The sequence below is a fragment of the Amphiura filiformis genome, chromosome 3 (genome assembly GCF_039555335.1).
Source record: "Amphiura filiformis chromosome 3, Afil_fr2py, whole genome shotgun sequence".
Lineage (NCBI taxonomy): Eukaryota > Metazoa > Echinodermata > Ophiuroidea > Amphilepidida > Amphiuridae > Amphiura > Amphiura filiformis.
In genome coordinates, this window is record NC_092630.1 from 78,037,669 (window position 1) to 78,060,445 (window position 22,777).

The 22,777-nt window shown below is 36.9% G+C and overlaps 1 protein-coding gene across 1 annotated transcript in view; it reads left to right on the forward strand.

Moving 5' to 3' along the window:
• The window catches only part of LOC140149187 (protein Wnt-5b-like), a 177,568-nt gene that overhangs the window by 12,492 nt on the left and 142,299 nt on the right, over positions 1 to 22,777 (forward strand). Inside the window, exon 2 of the mRNA XM_072171396.1 lies at positions 13,875 to 13,975. The gene's annotated coding sequence lies outside the window, so the exon portion shown is untranslated. The remainder of the gene's footprint in view (positions 1 to 13,874; positions 13,976 to 22,777) is intronic.

A 22,777-nucleotide genomic window follows, 5' to 3' on the forward strand; every position in this document is an offset into this window, starting at 1 on the left:
TCTGCTGTTTCAGTGTGCATGTTCTCACCATTGATGGTTTGGTGAACTGTCATGTAACATGGATGTAAGCGTGATCCTAAAAATGCCTTTCACGGTGACCCAAACTATTTACAAGACCTCTTCTGCATTGAGGCTGGCCTTCCCTTTTAAAGGGAATTTTTATTTAAAGCATTGAATAAATCAAATGGTCCTCACATAAACCGCTTATCAAGTTGTACTAAAGACCCAGATTTCCTGTTTCCAAATCAGATTACTGCGAATACTGATGCTTCTAACAAGCCTGTCGGTTAAGCTTAAGTAGTTTTGATTTGACACATGTATACGATTCTTACCAGTCAAGTCTCAATGTACAAATTGATTTACTCTTGGGAAAACACATCAAAACTTTCAACGAGGAGACGTCATATTATAATGTGATCTAATAATGATAATGTTATTCTGCACAGATACTCAAAAACATAGTATTTAGGAGACTTTTTGGGTAGCCAATTGGGATTTCCCTGACAGTTCTGGGTTATGCGACACTGTCTGAAGTCCCGGCAAGGATGGGGTCGCTGCCCTGCCACAATGATCCATTAATAAAATATCACTATTGGAAAAATAGATTTGAACTCAACATCACATTCTCTCTAGGGATCATGTTTTCTATCCGGTGAATCGTTTGCTACAACTCGTAAAGATAAACATGATAAACGGGCATGGATTATCAGCTATTATCTTCAAATATTCTGTTCGAAATGCAACAATATTAATAGTTCAGTTCAGATAACTAATATGATTGCACGTAACCATATTTACGGTTGTTTGATGTAAAACTGTGTCATTTTAAAATAAAGTTGAACAATGATGGCGCTATTTATCTTAAATCTTTTTTGCATTTTTACAGGGGGTAGACACTTGTATAATGGTATTAGAACATCAGAAAAAATACTAACAAATGGCAAAGAAATTTTCAAAATCCTTTATCATGAAATGTAAGTAATAAGTCATATTATTTGGCTAATTTAAATGTAAAATATATGTAAATAGCGCCCTCAATTTACACACAAATGTGCAATTTATAGAATAAAAATGACCACAAAAAAAACCAAAAAAAGGTAAATATTTTGATAAAGAAACGAAAATCTATCTTATAAATTGCTTTAAAATATATCTGTATTAGTGTGATAGCTGTTGGTATTGTACAGGTCTAGAATTAACATTATATAATGGGTTTTGTTAGAAAAATAAGAAATTATCACATCAAACAATGTGGATACAAATTGATGCACTTTTGCGAAATAATTATCCGTCACACACATCGGTTACAACAAAACTGAGTAATTTATATAACCATTACATCATCACTTCTACGGCGAATAAGAGTTGCGATAAAGAACATTTGCATGTCTCATTTAATTCATCAGAACTGCATCATTCCATTAATTCAGGGGTGTGAGAGTTCATCTTTTAAGCTGATTTTACCTTTTTTCATTGCCAAAAGTTTTCTTTCATTTTCAGCCCATATTTGCCGTTTTTAACCTGATTTTACGTTGTTTGTCAGCTTTTTTTTAGTAATTTTCCTCTTTTTTGTCTGAGGCCTCTCACACCCGGCCTGTTAATTAAACATCCAATTATAAAAACACTTACTATGTGGGACGTAACTTCAAGAACTAAGGTCTGCTCGTTTCATAAGCCAGATGATGCATATACAGCCTGTCTCAAAAAAAATTGTGCAAGTAAAAAGCGCCCTCTTTGGCAATTAGAAAATACCGTTGTGACATAATGCTTACATCAACGTCACGGGCGCAGTCTTGGCTCTCGAATGCCGTTTGTTCTGTTCAATTTGCTTATTCCAATTTTGAGATATGTTATTTAACAACAAAAGGGTAAAATCAGAACTGTGCCACTTTTACCAGGGAAGAGAGCTGTACATGTGAATCAATGATAGCAGATGTTGATGCGTCTAATGCACTCTCCCTTTCGGGGCGCATGCATTAGACGCATCAACATCAGCACGCGTGCATTAGTTTGTCTAATATCTCTCCCAACAAGTAATACGCGTTCATTAACCTATAACATGTAAAAGTGCACAATATTTGTTTGTCTTTTAACATGTCTTAAGTGACTAAGAGAACAGTATTTACCATGATAAAATCATTGACATGCACATGTATTTAATTTTTACAGCAGAATGTGAAATATCTATTTATCTTTTAATCTCTGTTAAATGAAAAAAGAGAATCATCATTCCTGCATCATGATAAAACAGTAAAAACAGTCAAAAACATTTTGTATTGTGTAATTGATGCATTCTTTTGATTTTACGAAGGAACTCTTGATAAACTTGATGCTAACACTGTTACATGTAAAGCCATCTTCCCTAGTAAAAGTGGCACAATTGTGATTTTACCCTTTCGTCTTTAACTAAACATATCTCGAGATTAAAACAAGCAAATTGAACAGAACAAACGGCATTTGAGAGCTAAGACTACGCCCTTGACGTTGATGTAAGCATTATGTCATAACGGTATTGTCTAATTGCCAGAGAGGGCGCTTTTCACTTGCACAATTTTTTTTTTAGACAGGCTGTATGCTGGTGTTGGGGCTAGTTGATACTAAAGACCTGATGGTGTTGATTGAAGTAGTTCCACTCTCATCTCCAGAAGAAATTAATGCATCATGATTTAAACGAGGCTGAAAAACAGAACATCTAAACAGTCCTCCAAAAATGTATGAACTTAATTGATTGCACATTCAAATTATAAAGCCACCTTTATAATGTATTGATTTATTGTGGATGAAAGTGTTATTACTTATTTATCAACTAGCACCAACTCAAGCAGATCAGTGCATCATCTGGCTGATGAAAAGAGCAGATCTTATAAACGTGCCCACATAAGAAGTGTTTCAATTGAACAGTAGAAATGTTAATTAGTGACAACATCAAGATTGAAAATATTGTAAAAAAGGTATGTCTTAAGACGTGACTTGAAAATGCTCAGTGGCGGAGCAGAATCCAACTTTGATGTGACAATTAGTCTGGTGGTTGACTTTTCATCAGTATACTGCCAGATCTTTCAAAGATCTATGGTCGAATCTGCAAATCGACCAAGCTGCCTTGCACAGGTTGTCAACGTGATTGATCATTCTTATAGTGACTATGGTGTCACCTTGCTTTCGTGCTTGAGAATTACGGATTGCCAGTGGTGACAGTAGGAGGCATGCTGTGACAAATTGATGTGTTGAATTGTTATCGGAAATACAACATCTCTGTCTTTGATCATTCAGCATGAGCATGTTAGATTTACACAAAGTTTCAATGTCCTAACCCTAACCGCCTAAGGGCTTTTTGGCGACAGGAAGGGAAAGAAGGAAAGAATAAAGAGAGAAAAGAAGGAAAGAAGTTGTTTGCTCTGGGTGGATTCGAACCCGAGACCCCTCGCATGCCAAGCACTCGGTCGGCGACACCTTGCCACGGGTCTTGGGCTTCGCTGGCCAGCGAAACCGTGCCTATCTATCACTTAGGGCGATTGCGTCATCACACCACGTGGGATGCATGCACGAACAGCGCATATATCAAGTAGTATTTTGTAGTATTTAGGAGGGTTAGGGTTAATGCATGATTCTTAGATTGGGCTATTCCAAAAAATAAGTGCACACCCCCTATAGAGGAGTAACTTTTCAATAAAAGAAATGTCAGGATTTCAAGTCTGCTTTCTGAAAACGACTGGAATTCCAGTTGCCAATGTCGCTTGAAAAAACTTGGAAATCCAATTAAATGACGGAAAAATCACGGAAATGTCCAATATGAGCTCTCAAATTCAGGATTTCTGATTTTTAACTATATTTCTGCCGGATATTTTTGCCTTTGGGCACTTTAAAAGTCTGGATTTCCAACAGTCACGACTGGACAAAATGTCCGGAAATCCGAACTCCTCTATAGGGAGTGTGCATCTATTTTCTGGAATAGCCCAATTTGGAATGGATATAGAGTTGCATGCATGGTTGTCATCTGCATATTAATTGATCACCATAGTCCGCGATAATATCTTGCAGTGTGGCGCTGAACATGATGAAATCGATTGGCTCAGTGACAGAGCCCTGTGGAACACAGGAAACAATCTACTGTATCATGATCTAATATAGCATCTTTGATCGATAGATTGCGTCCGGCCATTCAGGAAAAGATCAACCAGTGCTTTTTCGGTAATTCCGTGTCGTTTTTTTGAGGCGAGTTGACAGCTGTTTATAGTCAATAGTATCGAACGCCATACTGAAACCCAGTAGTACCAACACCGCCTCTTTGCATCTGTCAAGAACCATCAGTATATCATTCTGCATCCGTAGCAATGCGGTCTCTGTACTGTGGAATGGACGGTATGCGGACTACATGGAGGTAGTTATTGGCGAGATATGTCTGGTCAAGCAACTGGTTAACAGCAACTCTTTTCAAGAGTGCTCTCGTTCCCGAGAACAGGAAGATGTGATATTGGACGGTAGGTTGAAAAGATGTCCGTCCGTGACCAAACCTGGTTTCTTCAACAGCGGAATGACTTAGAAGCACAGAGGAAGATCATCAATATGATCAAGGCATAATTTTAAGATGTTGGCTGGCAGTGAGTCCAGTGAAGATGACTTGATAGATGCTGAACGATGTTGAGGAGGATCTCATCTTTAAATAGTTAAGAGAAATTGCTGAATGTACTGGGAGACGCAGTTATCTTGACAGAGAGAGAAGATCCTCACAGAGTTTCTTGATGTTGTTGTACTCGAGTGTTGTAAGCCAGAAAAAGATCTGGTTGCTGTTGTAGACTCTGCAAAGCGAGTATTACGTTTCTCACAATGTACGATTCTTGTCTACTGCGAGTCCGGTCTGCAACAGCCTACGTTTAAGGTGACAGCAAGGTACATGAAAGCGAAGGACACTCGGTTCGATTAACCGGTCAGCATAATCAAGGATCTTTGATATAATTTAAAATCACTGACAAGAGAATCAGAGTCAACCTACCATGACTACACTGAAAAAGCAGATCGGATATCTGAGCAGAACATGTCATTATTGATGTTACAGGCTCTTCGAGTCTTCATACAAACTCAGTACTCGGTCCATGACCAACAGACTGCAGCTTTTATTCATTTATTGTGTCCGATTTGGGCACGGACATATTGGAAAATATTACCAATCAATTCAATATTTATAGGATTGTATAATCAGCGTCCAGTTTCCGAACTTGGTTGACTGATAGGCAGGGACATAGTTTACAAGGAGGTATAAACATGGAGAAAAATAGGTTACGTAATTCAATTCAAATTGGTCTTCCCTGGGGCCGTGTTTTACAACAAATAAAAAGAAAGATACAATATAAAAGTAAAAACATATATACATAAGCACTAGAAACAAAGAAAATTATGCAAAATAAGTAGGTAAAATTTAAATCACAATAATTTACTGAATAACAGTCTTTTTTAAAGGAAGCAAGACAAAGGACTGTGTTGAAGATGGCAAATTATTCCACACATATCACTTCTGTAAGAAAGACTACGCTTCTTATATTTGTAGGAAAGGGAATATCAACATCTCTTGGATTGCGCCTAGCTTGTGGTCGTATTTATATTCCTTTTCCGTAAATAGTTTGCATATATTTTCAGGAAGTAACGCGTTGCTCCTTTGTGCCAGTTGATTTGCCGACAGGCTATTCATAAATATCGTACCATTGTTTCGAACAAAAGGGCTCCGCCATTAAATTGGTAACTGACCCCACAATATATTAATGCTTTACCTGGCAGGTGATTGTCAATAAGTGATGAATACTGTATAGTATACAGTCACGTGTAAGTGCCCCACTTTAGAAAGTGGTACCATTGTTCTCACGTATCCCAAAGGTGTGTTTGTGTGGGTCTCAAACCTATAAAGCAGACTTTAGCTGACGATGTACACTTCTTTATCACCCACTTGACTTCAGAGGCTTCATTTAAATACACTGAATGCCCGTCTTGGTCGATTACACATCAGAATATGTCTATACGTCTGTACATGTAGCATATAAAGTGTTTTCTTCAATTTCACGAATATTGGCATAATATGATAAGCAAGCAAGCCAGAAAGAAACGATCAAGCAAGAAAGAAAGAAGAGGGGGCGTGCAGGGAGGACGAGAGGGACGGGTGGTGGAGGATGAGAGAGGGGCTTAGAGGGAGAGAGAAAGAAATGAAGCAAAAGAAATAAAGAAAAAAGGAGAAAGAATAAGAAAGAGAGGAGAAGAACAGACAAAGGAATCAGAGAAAAGAAAAGAAAGGAACTTGAAACAATGAATAAAACCCGGGACCCTTTTATGTAACAAATTCAGGTTTTCCATTGCACACATTTTAATGCTAACATTGAATGTATGTAGGTGGAACTAAGAACAGGCGTTTATAGTACATGCAGCGTCTGACTCTACCCGAGAACCTAGCCTGAGTCCCACGGGCTTCAAGAATGGTTCTCCATACACAAATGAACAAATACAATGAAGGGTCGCCATTGCTCTCCATACACAAATGAACAAATACAATGGAGAAGTCCGACTGCCATGCAAATTAGCATGTGCCCACTCAAGAATATCTACTATTTGGTAAAATCTTAACAATATTGACTGGCAACATCTTCCAATATGTCAGCGTTCAAATTGGACACAATAGTTGAATAGATGCTTTAGTCCGTTGTTTCTATCTAAGTGTCGTGTAGAGGCTGTAAGGTTTCATCCCTATCTTATATTCAAAATAATTTGAAAGTAAACGAGATTGGTATTATTGCCCGCTGTCAAATTAAGCTGGTTTACACAGTGTAATGACATGTTTTCATTCCAGTGAAAATTCAATCGTACAAGTCCACTCCATACCTTGATTTTGTCTTCATTGGATGTTACTGGTCACCATGGCCAATATTTTGGTGTGGGGCTGGTCTGTCGGTCAAGCGCGACGAAAAATGCCATGTTTATTGTGTCATGAAATTCCGTACCTATCTTAAAATATGAAAGTATGAAGTTATATCAATGACATATTTAAGTGAAGGTTGCTGATAAGTTAACATTTCTGGCATACTAAGCCCTTATTGATGCTATTGACCTTTACTATCCGTAACTTTTAGAAAATAAAATTGTTCTAAAGAAAGTGAGGTTGCACTGATCCACATCATTTTTTTGTTCAAATCTTTTCAGCAATGTTCTAAGATATATCAGATATTCACGATTGAATACACAAGATCGTTTACCTATAAACCCATATGGCCATCACGTGATAGCATGCTCATGTACGTTGGTATGCCTACCAGGACTTAAGCGCGTTTCTGTACTGCTATTGCTATATTCGATCATTTGCTACTCAAATAACAGAAACCGTTATGCACAGTACTTGAATTAATGGGTACAATGTTCTGAAGAACACAGGAACTGTTTGTGATTCAGGGAGTCTGTCACATATTGAAGAGTTTCTATAGTAACATCGGCAGAGGCTTCGGGCATCGGCTACATAATATTGAGACAAAGGGATTAATTAGAAACGCAAGGCCAGAAGCAAATAAGGTCGTAAGAAATGGACAAAAATAAAAGAAATGAAAGTATGAACTTCCTGATCTACTGTTGTATGTCTTTTGAACATAGTGAAGGTCAAGATTGGTGGGCAACAGTGTTTACTCAGAGGCTATATGTCTCATTTTTGGCCCAGTGAAAATAATATTTAGCCCACACAAATTTGGAATGCTGTATTACAATTAGTCAATTTCAGGAGTTACTGAGCCAAAATTGGGCCAATTTGTGGAGAAAATGCTTCATTCGGTGCACCCAATTTCCAGAGAGAGTAAACACTGGTGGGCAACAAAACTTGAACAGATACAAGATTATTTGCAACTATAGCTGGGTGTGTGACAGTCCATCCAGTATTTTGTGTGTGTTTCAGTATAAAGATTTTTGCAACTCTTTATTTTTAATCAAGGATCATGTACTACTAATACTGACTATATTGGGTATTTCAAATGTGATACAAAAACCCATGTATTGCAAGTATAGGTACAAAAGAGAGGAGGGGAGATGGTGGCCCGCGGGTGGTGGTGGAGGATGGTGACTGATTTGAAGACGAATGAGGTGCGCGGTCAATTGGTGGGCCAATTATGTATGTAATATAATTGCTGGTTCGAGTCTCATTATAATCTAATGATAGGGCTATTAATTTCCAGGATGCATAATGATTGGGGTGTTTTGGGGAGGATAGCAATTTGAAGAAATTATAATTTGCAAATGGGAGCATTATTTTCAATTACTAGTATGATAATGAATAGCTGCCCTGCCCATATGAAGTTAAATATTTAATTACCATGATTACAGTCCAGGCAGAGAATGTTTCATATCATAGTGCTCTCGTCTTTTGAACATATCTATTCAGTAAAACGTCAACACCTTTTATTAAGAAATTCGCGCCACGTTTATCTTTAAAAGCTGAAGCTTGCATTGCTTTGATTGACTTGAATGTAAGTGAATGGCAAGCCATAGATCAGCTGACCAATAGTCCTATGATCTACTTTCAAATTTGAATACATAACAGGAAATGTCTACAGGGTGCCCTGGGGAAAAAGTCCGTTTGTAGACAATGGTCAAATAAATTCAATACTTATGTCAAGACAGTTGTTAGGCTATTGTCCAACTCGGTTGCAATGCCTTTGCATGTTGGTACTTGGTATTGCAATTCTGTGTATGTGCGTATCTCGTTAAATCTTCAGGAAAATAAATGAATTATTCGAAAGCAAATCATGTCAACAGATCAAGTATATCCTGCATTAATCCAATATTTCCTCAATAACAAAACCGACAGTTGTGTGTCATCACAGGCTAGAAGTGTGAAACCTGTCATTTTCTGCATTTCAACTTCTTTCGACCTTAAATGGCGAACACGACGAAGGCTTTTATATAGATGGAATGATCTGGAATCTCAACGTTTGAATCTGTTGAGCTGAAGTTTCAAAATGCCGTCTAAACAATAGGCCATCTATAAAGTGAAGTATTATTTTCAATTATGATCGTTAATAACTGAATTGGAAGCATGGTGAAATACATGAGAATATTTCAAGGGGTTAGAATCACTAATATGTCCTTCCTATCATCATCATCATGATTACTGCTCTCGTCTTTTACTTCCTTCATTTTCCTTTAAACTTCAACACCCTGCAGTGGTGTAGCTAAGGGGAAAGGGAGGCCTGGAGCTAGAGTCTATGCCTGGAGGCTGGACGCTGTCTGGGGCACCGAATCGCCCAATTCAGCTCCCAGTAGATCGATTCTGCGCCCCTCCAAGAGATGAAGATCAATTTTCGCGCTCTTCGCGCATTACATCATAAAATAGTAATCTGAAAGACCATTTTAAAACCGAAATTCAACTTGATTATAACCAAACTAGTAGCATTTGTGCAATTTTTTGCGCGTTCCGCGCGCAATTCTTTCATGAATTGGGAGGGACGCCATTCTGGGCACCACAGCCCCTATACTGACACCTTGTAAAAAATTATGAAGAAATTCGCGTCATCATTTTAACAACGTCTTGAAAAGAGGAATTACCTTGAACTTGAATAGATTAAGTGAAGGGTCTCTATCCAACCAATGATCTATTTTGGTCAAATTTGATCACGTGACGAAGAAAATGTCTACAGGGTGCGTTAAAAGCTAGACGATTAGGAAATAATACTCTTTCATGCAGAAATGTAGACAAGTCCGTTTCAAATACGTCATTATGTAGGGCAATGGTCAAATAAATCCAATGTTTTATGTCAATATAACTAAATTCAAAAACTCTCGCAAAAACTATAGAATGCAACTCGTCACTATTTTGCATATAATTATGCCTACATGTATTGGTAGTTGGTGTTGCAATAAATGTGTAGGCTAATTTTGTGCACATTTCGTTAAATCTTCAATAAATCACAGATTTCGGGGAAAATTAATGAATTATTTGAAAGCAAATCAAGCACATGCATCCTTGAATCAATCCTATTTCCTCGATAAAATACCCCAATATCAGTATCACAAGTATGTAGAAGTAACTTATATTTGCCTAGAAGTGTCGAAATCGTCATTTACTGCACATCAATATTACTTCTTCTTACGACCTTAAATTCATAACAAATCTCCCAAGTTTGAATCTGTTGAGCAGAAGTTGCAAATGCCGTATGGACTATATGGCGATACGCGATAAGCCATAAAAAAGTTCGTGAATTTGTTCAATGTTAACTTGTGAATTGCATGTTTCTGCAATATTTCAGCCAATGGGTTCATGCGGGTCACTCGAGAGGATAAAAACGACAACAACAAAAACAACATTTAAAGAGTAATATTTTCATTGACAAGTTTCAGATTTTGCATTCAATTGCGAATCTGGAAGACCTCCATGTTGGTGATATAGTTCTCAATAAACAAACTAAGACACTGACCATGGTGGCTCTGCAACGGTCCGCTCCGTTGTTCATGTACGAACCTCTTCTAGAAACCGAGGTACAAATAACAAATAAGACTAGAGCTAAAATCACACAAACAAACAAAAAAAACACAACAAACAACACGCGTTGCTATGACATGTGTCCATTTTCTTCACGTAACGCTGTGATTAAATTACATGTTCCAGTGTAATCACGATGATCTGATACACTGATGGAACAAGCGATCTCCTTAAGGGTACGAGCTAGTTTTCGACATTTACCTTTATTTCGGTCTTCTCAACATCATCATGATCATGTTCCTCTTCTGTCAGAACGTATTAGTTTTCGTAGACAATACGTGACCCTTTGGCTATACTTGCCATGACCCAGTTTGGCATATCAACGGTACTTCCTTCTTTTATTTTCATATTGTTTTAGGGTGGAGTATATGTTTTCAGTCATGTATGTCTAGCCTAATTAATACCATAGGCACTTAAACAACTAAAACTATATGTTTGTCTATAATACGGGATGTTTTGTTCGTGATTTCACACTTTTAATCGCTTCTCTGTCACTGTCTATAGCATGGATGGAGTATAATAATATGAACCAATTTGCATTTTAGTCCCTTGCCCGCCAAAATTCAGGTATCATTTTTTCAACGAACATTTAACGTCGATGTGGAGTGGAAACTGGTGAAAGAGTCGTATTTTGTGTCTTATTTGATAGCAAGAATCTAAACTGATATAGGTCAATTCTGAAAGTTTGACGGTTGCCTTATGAAAACACTCTCGACCCGAGTAATGCGTGCATAGCTCTCAACAGCCTCGACTCGTCATCATCAGTTCCTGTCATTTCATTTCATTTCATTTCATTTCATTTCTTTTCATTTCATTTCATTTCATTTCATTTCATTTCATTTCATTTCATTTCATTTCATTTCATTTCATTTCATTTCATTTCATTTCATTCGGCTGCGAAGCAGGCAACTACAAAGTTTCTCCATGTCCTACGATTTGAAGCCAAAGTGGAAATGGCATCTGGCAGTAAAAAGTTCCTGTACCCTTTAGCAAATCCTTATGAGCACCTCAGCAAAACGAACTTACTTAAACATATTTGTTTTGATGTTTAACATAAGACAGCAAACACTTCAGCAAAATACTAAGTTTTTAAATCTTAAACATTCAAAACCGAAACAACCCAGCAAACACAAAACGTTTTCGACATAATTCGCAAAAGGTTATAAAAGGTTGTCAGAAAACGTTTAAATGTCGGGTTATATAAAGGGTGCATTAATGGTATAAAACGTTTTCATAACATTAAATAACATTTGTTGGTAATTTACTGCACAGCAAACACAAATGTTTTACAGAAAACATTTAAATGCCGGGTTATATAAAGGGTATAAAAACGTTTTAATAACATTCCAAAAACATTTTTGAAAACTTCGTACAAATCATTCTAAACAGAATGTTATTTTGGGGTTGAAAAAATATTTTGCAAAAAACGTTTGCCCAAAATATTTACAATAACGTTTTAAAATGTTTTCACGACCTTTATATAACCCGACATTTAAATGTTATTAAAACGTTTTGTAAAAACATTTTAAGAACATTTCTGTGTTTTCTGGGTGCAAATATTTTAACATAATGTTATTTAAGTGTTGACAAAATATTTGGCCAAAAATGTTTGCAAAAATAGTTTACAATGATATTTCGAAAACATTTTAAAAATATTGTTGTAGTGTGTTTTCATACAAAACGTTTTAAAACGATTTCATGACCTTTATATAACCCGACATTTTAATGTTATTAAAACGTTTTTACCTAAACCAAAACCCAAAATATAACTTATTTAAAACGTTTTAAAAACGTTTTTGTGTTTGCTGGGAACATACGACATCTCATCAAACTACTCGTACATGTCGTATAAAGACAAAATACCACAGGTATAGTAGTCGAAACCTGGTCTCAAAACCAGCTCTGCTCCAAATCTAGGAGGACTGTGACACTGTGAGATGTGTAAGGATTATCAATCATGCTTATACGCTAATGGTATACCATGAGGAATGGCAAGCGATGAAAACAGTGGCATCACTTTCCAAGACCAGATCTTTTCAAAGGTACAATTAGCATACCCTTCAATATAGCCGGACTTTACGTCCACCAGATCACCAAGAGTTGATAAGTTGAAAGTGTCAAAATGACAACAACAACGCGACTTTGAAGTCTTTGAATGGAACTTGACCCTGATGGTGATCATTGTCGACTCGTAATTGCCTCATTAGTAATATATATACTTATTGATATGACAAATATTATTGCGATTTGATACAGAAACGCCTGTTTAACATTAGTAAAGATAAGGCCAAATGGAAGATATTAATTTGATCGTCAGTTATTTCATTTCTGTTTCAAGATTCAAAGGCCACGTATGGAACACCTGAGGATGCCAATTGCAACCTCTATCCAAAGTATCGGTTACTCTGAAAGTATCGGGACAAGTATACTTCGTTGGACAATACTATTAGCTACTTTAACATGATCAGCTGTATGTAGCTTGGTAACACGTCTTTGGATTCAATATAAATTTGACATTATATTCTGCGCAGTTTAAATAATTGTTTGACATTGCGTATGTTCGTCAAAGACAGTGCGACCTTTCTTAAATACATTATGTGATGCGATCAAACAAAATCAGTCGGAACTTGGAAATATTTAATTTTCAGTTTCTTATTGGATAGTAAAAAGCATTTACAATGCTGGATTTTGCGGAAATCCCCTTTGAAATTGAACAATCAGTTCCAAAGATATTATGAGCAATTAAAGAGTTTCCAAAACAAAAGGAACTCGGAAATATTGATTTTGAGATATAGCCAAACAAAAGGAATATAATTATGATAATCTTCATAATCGTAAAAGGAATATTTCCTTTTGTTTCCTCATGTTTTGGAAACTCTTTAATTGTAACTCTTTAGTTGTTCAATTTCAATTGGGGTTTTCTGGTAAATGCTTTTTACTATCCTATAAGAAACTGAAAATTTAATATTATCCGAGTTTCGACTGATTTTGCTTGATCGCATCACATTATGATAAAATTAAAAGTGTTTATCATGTTTATTATTTGCTAGTCGGATACAGATACGCCGTATGGTACAACTTTGGTATCGCAGCGTAAGAGCATTTCAAAGTATAGATACGTACATTCAATGGTCAGTAGCTCCATTAGTGATATAAACATTTACACAAGGAGGACTGTTGTCTTTTCAGTGTTGTTATGTTTGTCAAAGTACATTACTTAGACCACTGCATGTGCTTATTAGACTATAAGTTGCTTAAGGTGAAACTAATCCTTGATTCTTGTCTTGTGTTTGTCAGTTATGTCACGTATTCATTTCAATAGCTGTTATGACTACCATTAAAATCAAATTGCCAACTTATTATCTAATATTTCCAATTTCAGATTTCTGTGGTTATCATCACTGGTATCATCGTCCTTATTCTGTTTAGCGTCACGCTGAGGATATTCAAGCATTTGTTGCCTCTGGCTTCAATAAACCTGAGGTGAGTATCATTTTCATTATCCTTTTCAAAAAACAAAGAAAACGAGGTTACACATCCCAATGTGGTTTTGCAGTGCAAAAACCTTTGCCTTTTATCTCAACACATATTTTTGTCATCATGTTTGTATCAGAGTCATTTCGAAGAAATTTGGTTGAAGAATTTACATGATTTAGGTAGTCGAATTGCTTGACCTATTTGCTGATGACTAAATGGTTATAAACGTAAAATACAACAAACAATCATAATATATAGTGAGATTCTTGGACGTCGAGTGCTTGTGTTCAGGGGCGTAACCAGACCGGCCTTCCGGGGGGGGCAAAAATTGAAAAATTTCCCAATTGTTGACCAAAAGTCGCGAGCGGCTTGCCGCGAAGCGTTGAACGGTGGGGTCCAGGGCCCACCTTAGGGAACCCTGGTGGGGTCAGGGGCAAACCCCGGCAGGGGTCAAGGGGCGGAGCCCCTGAAGCTCCTGGTTTTTGGCATATTAGAAGCTAAAAAATCAGTGTTTCAGAGTACAAATTTCAAATTCCCTCTTTCTTCCCCTTTTCTCTTCTCCCTTCCCTTTTTCTCTTCTCCCTTCCCCCTTTTTCCCCTCTTTTTTTCTTTTCTTTTTCCCCTTTTCTCTTCTTCCCTCTTTTTTCCCCTTTTTTTTCTTCTCCGTCCCCTTTTTTCTTCCCTCTTTTCTCTCCTTCCCCTTTTCCCTTCCCAATTTTTTGCTCTTCTTCCCAGTTTTTTTGTGTCCGGGGGGGGGGGGCAGCTTGCCCCCCCGGCCACCCCACTGGTTACGCCACTGCTTGTGTTGCATGGTAACTGTTCTTGAATTTGGCGCGGAAATTAGGCAGATGCTTATGGAGAGGGTAAGCTATAAACAATAAGTCACTGGTTAGCAAATGTTCTCAGTACAGATCCAAATAACTAAAATTAGGTACTCACTGAAATATTTCGATTCCTATCAGGAATCTTGTTCACTTTAAACAATAAGGTTATAAGTGTCTGATAACAACACTGATGCGCCGATCACTTCGTATCTACTCTATCACTTTCGTATCTACTCTGATTTTGGCAACAATAATCAGAAAAAAAAGAAACCATTCTGTAGGATTTGCAATGAGTGATTTTAGCTGTTTGTTACCATGTTCTTCGAAACTAAAATGAAAACTTGTCAAGGTTAGTGTTAATTAAATATTGCATTGTTGTCAATGGTCATTGACTTGTTGATTATGAATACACGATGTAGCACTCTCCATGAACGCAATAATCACAAGTTAGAGGTAAACTGTCAACTTTCAACAAGAAAGTATCCTGATGATCCGTCATCGGTTTGATGAGGGCATTGTAAATGGCTGGTAACCAAACAGAACAGGATTTGTCAAACCATGGATGTCACTCACATTGTTTGTTCTGTCAGGAGCCTTGAAGTCCCTTCGCAACATTTCGTGCATTTCCTTCAACTTTTCTATTCACCATAACATTAAATGCCTGAGGTGAATGACCAGCATCTTCGTAAGTTTGTAAGCCAAAAGTTAGTCGCTCGTTGCTCGAGACCAGCGAATGAAACATAGCATTTATGTGTGGACATCAATCATGTCAATAGCTGACAATGTCCAGAATTGTCTAATACTTAGTATTCATTTGGATGCTTGGTCATTTTTAATATGAAAAGGGACAATTTAGCTACAAAGTCATCTCTGACGGAACGTTTACGTATTACTTATAAGCAAATGATAAAACTCGTAAATGCTGAATTGAGGTGGACACACGATGATGATGAATCCATATATTTGGTCAGACTAGTATCAACTTTGGCTAGCATGGGCATTTCAGGTTAGCGAAGATGTACGTTCTTTTATCTCATTTATCAAACTTTTGGACGCCATGTAGCTGCTAATTGTTTGCTTGACAGTCAGGAGCAATGAAGGAAGAGCTATATATCCTTAAAGTAAAAGTATTGGATCATTTACGACAGACACTAGAGTTACAATCTTCAGTGACGTATTATCACCGTTCCAAAGTAAACCCAATTTTGCCTCTTTTGCCAGTTTAGTACAAAGGGTAAGTTCCGACGATATATTTTTGTAATCGTAGCTTTGATTAATAAATCCCTACGTTTTCATCCAATTCAACAAAATTAATGATAACTTTGTTGACTCATTAGAGAATGAATTTGGAGAAAACCTTCTGATAATTACAAACACTCGCTGAGCAGCAAGACCTTCCCTCTAAGCTTTTAATCCGATAAGCTGATTATCTATTTGATTTCATGAATTGGAAGACATTCTTTGATGTATTACTGAGCTCAATCATCTGAAATTACTGGAGCGTGAGCCACCCAGGCTGGTGGCTCAGCATAGTATTTATTAACAGAAGGTTTTCTCCAAATTCGTTTCCTAATGTACAAATAATGCATACATACATCATGACTTGTATATGAGATTTATTCATTGTGTTTCTGTATGTTTTTCATGATGGCAACTCCAACAAGTAGCCCTATTGGTTCAAGAATAGTGATTTGTTTCAACGAATTAGCTCGATTTGAAGCAATATCTGAACCATTAGATACTGGAAAGCCTGTCTTTAAATCTGTCAAATTAACATTGGTAACATAAAGATTTCACAAATATTTGTTGCAAGCAAGTATCGTAAAAGGGATACGTCATATTTTCAAATTGGCTATCAAAGGTTGCAGAACATTGTTTGGTCATAATGGTTATAGGTTTTAAGAACATTTGCAAAACGTTTTGTATTATTTTTGCCACACAACATATTTGCAAAACGTTTTCAATTTTTGCCATAAAACATTTGCAAAACGTTTTCAATAATATATAGTTGCCACAAAACATTTGCAAAAGGTTTTGTGTAAACGTTAATACAACCGGTTTTTTTCTTCAAAATGTTTTGCACAATATTTGAAAGTAACCATGGTAAAAGGTTTTGTCATAAAAGTTGTTTGGTAAGTATCTGATGATACTAAATGTTTTAAACCGTTTTTATAACCCAACATTAAACTGTTATTGAAATGTTTGACCGATTTGAGAAAATGTTTTTAAAACGAGCATTCTTATATTTGCTGGGACGTTTCTGTACGTCTGGCTTCAGTAACTGTTTCGTTTCAATCTAGAATAGTTTTATGTTCTTTGCAAACCCTTCAGGGCATTTGTTGTACTTAATGTCAGTAGCTGTCAGTATGGGTTGGAATCTGCTGATGGATATGCGTAAGAATGTTCCTTGCTTTTTCTGTTTAAAAGAAGAATAACACGAGGGGCAGTCAGTATGTAATGAAAGTTTACCTCTGACCCCATATATGGATTATTTCCATGACATTTCTTTATGATCACATATTCCTGTACTGTGTCTTTCAAAGTTCAAGCAACACATGTATAGATGAGTAATGTCGACCTCAATGTTTCAGGCCTTGCCGTTTGAGGCGAGCGATCACTCTCGCTCACCACCGCTCGCCCAAACTCAATTTCTAGTGAGCGATTTTTCACTCGCCATAGACACTAAATATCGCCTCGCAGCGAATCACCCAAACATAGTGCAGTTATACTGCACAGCAAACATGATTCCACCTATGCACTATGCAGTACATAAACCTGGTTAACAGGAAACTATTCCAGCAAAATCAATCGATAAAGTCTAGTCTATCCTCCACATTGAATGGTGCACTGCACTTGCCCAAATATGGCACTTGCCAATCAATAATCACCCACTTGAAATCCCCTGGATAGCTCGCTGCACTGACCAAAGTTATGGACAGATATGGGAGCTGTTTTTTACAAATCAGGGAGGTACGAACATTTGCAGACGCCCCACATACTCGGTTTTTAGCCTACATGTAATGTATACATTATTCTTGATTGACATCAAGTACAAAAATATCCGTCAAGCGGTTTAGCTTTAATGCCCTTCGGAAGAGAGCAGTCTACAAGTGAGTGAAGTTGCATTCGATCTACACAGGGAATTTTGCAGGCCATACCGTGCCCTACTTGCTAAAACACCAAAGTGCGAATATTTCCAAATATCTAAATTAGCTAAAAATTTAGGACAATTTCAAAACTATATTTCCTAGAATTTCAGAGAGTACAATAAATATTGGCCGGTTATTTTTCACACAGTGACGTTAACCAGGAAATGGCCTATACCTCTAACATACACTGTTTGTAGAGGTCACACCTCAATGGTGAGAGCACTGTGTATTGTGTATATAGGAAAATGAACAGTAACTGCAGTATGCATGAAAAATAATCCACTGATATATGCATGTAAAATAATTATTGAAATCAAGAAAATTATGTAGGTTACAAACGAAAGCTTGACAATTATGCACTTAAGGGATGTCTTTGGGGTTAAACAGAAGTAGATGGTAATACTACTATTACTAGAAGGGGGAAGATATAGTCTACCCTAAATCTGAAGTGCAAATATATGTTTTATTTTGGAAGGTAATGTACTTGCGGGTATTCTCCTCAAAATTTGATATTTTGGGTGATATTTCAAGATAGAAATATGCCGAAGAAAGTCTTTTGGCACATACTTTGTTAATTTTAATACAGCTCATAATACATTACCATTCGTGTTGGCAATTTACTAACATTAAATGAATTGTGACTGCATTTTGGTATTTTCACATTCACTGCGTTTTAAGCTTACCATGACATTAACAGTCATATCTGGAAGTTCTACATCAAAATTCTTATCTGACCATTGTACATGGTATCACGAATATTACAGATTGCACTGGTACCAATATTATATTCATCTTTTAGGTGTTTTCAAAGATGCCAATAGTTTGAAATTAATGTAACAGAACCACGTTACGAGACAACATGGTCGTTTTTGGAATAACCGTGGCTGTGTATGTGTTTTATATTTCCCACACGAAAGCTTGCGTCATATGCATGGAAGTCCAATTCAGACAGTTACGAGATATGTCATATGTAGCGCTATATTCAAAATTACCTTTTGAAATCATGGGCGCGTTATCATGGTTACGAGTTTCAAATAGCTCAGTTGGTAGAGAATTTGGCTGGCACACGTGGGATCCTGCAATCAATGTATCTGTAACATTATCTCATATTCTTTTTCTTATAGCATGTTTCTTTTTTTGATGGGCTTTTATTTATTTATGGGACTTCTATTTGACGTATAATTTATTCTGTGACGTTAATATCAAGGATTACAATCGCACTTTGGTATTGCTCATTCAGAATTTTTAAATAATCTTACTGACTAATACTTCCTTTCTTACGGTCAACATTCTCCCACAATGTTTACTGATCGAACTTATCGAAAACTATTAGCAACGATGGCGTACATACAGGGCCACGATATCCATGATGGCTATATAGCAAGTCAGCAACAGCAGCAGCACCAGTCAAAGGGGCCAATGGATAAATACCGAAAAAAACGGTATATGTCCCAATTTTGATCCGGGAAATAGTTCAAACGTATTGTTCTGAAGTTTGTATAATATCCATGCATGATATCTGACATTTTAACACACTAGCCTGATTTCCCGAGGCAGCGAATGACAAGCGTCTGTACCCTCCATTTAGTTCAACTCATCTTGAACATTTAAAAAGGGAATACGGTTAAATCTATTAACGTTTTGTTTGCAGTGGATGATCCAGCAGTGACTGAATGTTAACATCCACATTGTGCGACTACAGATTGCAGTATATTCTCCTAAGTCGGCATTTTCTGTATGAAGGAACTGTTTTCATAACATAACACTGTTTATTTAATTTATATTGTTTGTAACTGTTTTTTCTTGGTATATTTTCTGACGCTTTAGTGACTTAGTGACTTGCAGATTTGAACTATTGTATCCATGAATGACATTACCGGTTATTGTTTTCCTCTTATCTATCTAGAGCTCGTCTTCATAAACATCCTTCCATCTTATTAACATGTTGAAAATGTACTCCACAAGCCAATTTAATTTTTCTTTAATATCTAATTAAAAATTGTGATATAATGGCAAGGTAAACCAAATCTACGTGTTCGAATGTCTTTTGATAATAGCACAAATTCATATATGATTAAGCACTGAAAGAACTAGAAAACCCGATACGCGGGAAGAAGATTTGTTGTCTAACGGGTTTGCCGGATTGGTTAGTTCCCAATGGACCGTTAGACAGGAATCTTCTTCAAGAAGAAATAAGAACATTTGAAGACAAGAGGTTTAATGTAAAATGACGACATTCATGGGGATGTATAAATATAGGAAAGTTAATCTTTCTCCCATCCTTTTACAATATGGGTCAGGAGAAATTGCTTCAAATCGGTGAAACGCTTGGGTGATTTTTGGCCATAATATTTTTGATTACGCCGTTGGGCGGGATTAGTGTGATATTATTAAATTGTTATCAATTTGATCAACTGTATTGTTTTCATTATGTTATGTAGCTAGACAAGAGGCTTTCAAATCAAGGAGGCTGACATAGACAAGAGCAAGAAAAAATATTGCAAATGTGCGATGTTTTGTTGCAAACTTTGAACTATTTGAACACTTTTTCTACGAAGTTAAAGATTGCGACTTGTGCATGTGGATGAGGCAATACCACCAGATGCATGGAAGTTGTGAGTTCGAGCTTCGTTTATCTGATGTTGTTTCATTCGGATTGTCGCATTTTCACAGTAGAGTCAAAGGTCGCTTTCAGTTTGATTCATGTTGAAAATCATTATTAACTTGTCCCTAGCTGTTAACTCGTGTTTGCAACCAGATAATTTTGTATATATCTTCCTGATTTTACATTGAAGGAATAATTGTCGCATAGTTATTCACTAACATACCAGTAGCCAATTTTAACATTAGTTGATTGAAGCAACAGCGTGACATTCAAGTTGCTGTAGCCATAGGCCTTCAGTAATCCCATGTTGATGGTCATAATAATTTGTCAAGCTACTGAAGTTCTACGCTTCCTATACACATGATACAGGCCGGAGGTTGCTCCAAGTCTAAACGTTTTGCAAGTAAGATCAACTTATAAAATGGCAGAAGAAATTTCTCAGTTATGATTTGAATGATCAAAATGGACATAATGTGAGTCACCATCATATGACCACGGTTTCTTTATCATCACTATGTCATCTGTCGCTGGAAGCTGTTCACTGTCATGTATACAGGGTGTCCATGATCAGATTTACTTTAGCGTTCTGATACGAATGCAGTTGCAGCTGCAGTTTATTTGTTTGCCAGCTTGCTTGCTTGCTTGCTTGCGTCATGTCACTTGTTAATATATATTTTGCTTTCTTTATGTGTTTGGTCGAGCCTAATCTGCCTAATCCATTATAAATACTCGTATTCCAATCCAATAAACCGATGGTCTCAAAAGCAAAATAAAGAAAATAACTAAGGCTTACAATTTGCACTACTGTATATCTATTTTTTCTCACTTTGAAGGTCTTTTCTACTTGAATAACTCTAACGCCCTTTCTGCTTTTTGAAGAGAAAATTAGTTCTCTTCACCGCGGTTTTTAAACGGATGTCATAACTGGGGATAGCAAGCCATGAAGGCTTCGCTGGTCCGGTCAGCGTTTTCGTGGATGCTATATAAGTCCTCTGATGGTTACGCAATCCAGTCGGGTGGGATGCTTGCAGGCGCTTGCAGTCGCTTTGTCCTGTCTTTTGTAACGTCTTTGTTGCCTATTCTTTTGTATTCATCAGATGGTTTCTAATATAACTAACTTTCAAGGTCTTGCATATACCTTACAATTTCGATACCTGTATCCTGAACACTTGACGTCAAGACATTTTAGTGATGGTTGTTGATAATGATGCTGTTGTTGTTGCCTGGTCTGCCTGGGCTGTTGTCTGGTCCTGTTTTATCATAATATTTACATGTGCTATAAATCTGCTTATATTAGATTTAAAAACAACAAAACAATAAAATGATATTATAGCAACATTTGGGGTTCGTATCTCAAAATTGGCACACTACTGTACCTGAACATTATACGAGTAATAATCATTATAATCATAAGCCTGTAAATCACCTTCCTTGGTTTACAGTAATTTCATTTACTCAAACGCTTGGACTGAGCAGTCAATCGCAAGATTTGAACTTGGATTAGTGGCCCGAATCAGATCAAGATTACTTGGGCTACACTATTACCAGATTACGATCGACATCATCTTGGATTGCAAAGTTCAACGTAGAGTACATGATAGAAATTTCTCCAAGTTCTTCAGCGTATTCGTGGCATTGAACGCAAGAAATGAGCGCACAGGATGGTCGTACAATTACATAGAGCCATTTGGCAGTTTGTGTTAGGCGTGGATTGGTATGGTTGCATTTTGGTACGATTATATGGTTATTGTTAGGTCCGGGTGTGATGGGAAGGGACGGGTACAGTACAAAAAATGTACATCATAGTAGACCTTCCCTCTAAGCTTTTAATCCGATAAGCTGATTATACTGCACAGCAAACATGATTCCACCTATGCACTATGCAGTACATAAACCTGGTTAACAGGAAACTATTCCAGCAAAATCAATCGATAAAGTCTAGTCTATCCTCCACATTGAATGGTGCACTGCACTTGCCCAAATATGGCACTTGCCAATCAATAATCACCCACTTGAAATCCCCTGGATAGCTCGCTGCACTGACCAAAGTTATGGACAGATATGGGAGCTGTTTTTTACAAATCAGGGAGGTACGAACATTTGCAGACGCCCCACATACTCGGTTTTTAGCCTACATGTAATGTATACATTATTCTTGATTGACATCAAGTACAAAAAATATCCGTCAAGCGGTTTAGCTTTAATGCCCTTCGGAAGAGAGCAGTCTACA